Here is a 505-nt window from a genome sequence, read left to right as displayed (position 1 = left end):
TATGCACAAAGGGGGAAACAGACTTGTATCAGACATGAAAATAAGACGGAAAACTAAGGAAAAATCAGAACCAACATTCTCGTTTCCACATTATCCACAACTACAAAAGTCACTAGTGGATGCCCTTTTAACTACAAAGGTCAGGTCAAGGTGCGTGTGGCTGATTTTGAAGAAGATGAAGATTCAGTCTTGGTGGATTTCATCAAAAGGCACATCTTCTGGCCGTGCAATCACAACAGGTTCATCAGCGAACAGGGCTTTGAGGAAAGATGGAGTTTTCAAGGGATGCCGAGCCGTCATTCGTGGATACACAAACGCCAAGAAGTAGTATGCATGACCCGCTATCATTCCCTGTAGGTTGGACATAAAGCTTGAGGATGAGGATATAAAGCTTGAGGATGAGGATATAAAGAGAGATAGAGAGGGGTTACAAACTGGTTGAAACTGAATTAGGAGAGATTCCGTACCAGAAAATCCCCCCATGCACTTGCACCAACAAGGATAG

The 505-nt window shown here is 43.4% G+C and overlaps 1 long non-coding RNA gene across 1 annotated transcript; it reads right to left on the bottom strand.

Moving 5' to 3' along the window:
* Positions 1-54: 54 nt before the first annotated feature.
* On the bottom strand, positions 55-505 carry LOC104774884. Its single transcript, XR_765563.1, has 2 exons — positions 468-505; positions 55-351 (listed from the first exon to the last, which is right to left on the bottom strand). It is a non-coding gene; the product is annotated as an uncharacterized LOC104774884 (long non-coding RNA).

Source organism: Camelina sativa, unplaced genomic scaffold (assembly GCF_000633955.1).
Source record: "Camelina sativa cultivar DH55 unplaced genomic scaffold, Cs unpScaffold06454, whole genome shotgun sequence".
Lineage (NCBI taxonomy): Eukaryota > Viridiplantae > Streptophyta > Magnoliopsida > Brassicales > Brassicaceae > Camelina > Camelina sativa.
This window is presented reverse-complemented; position numbering and strand designations above follow the sequence as displayed.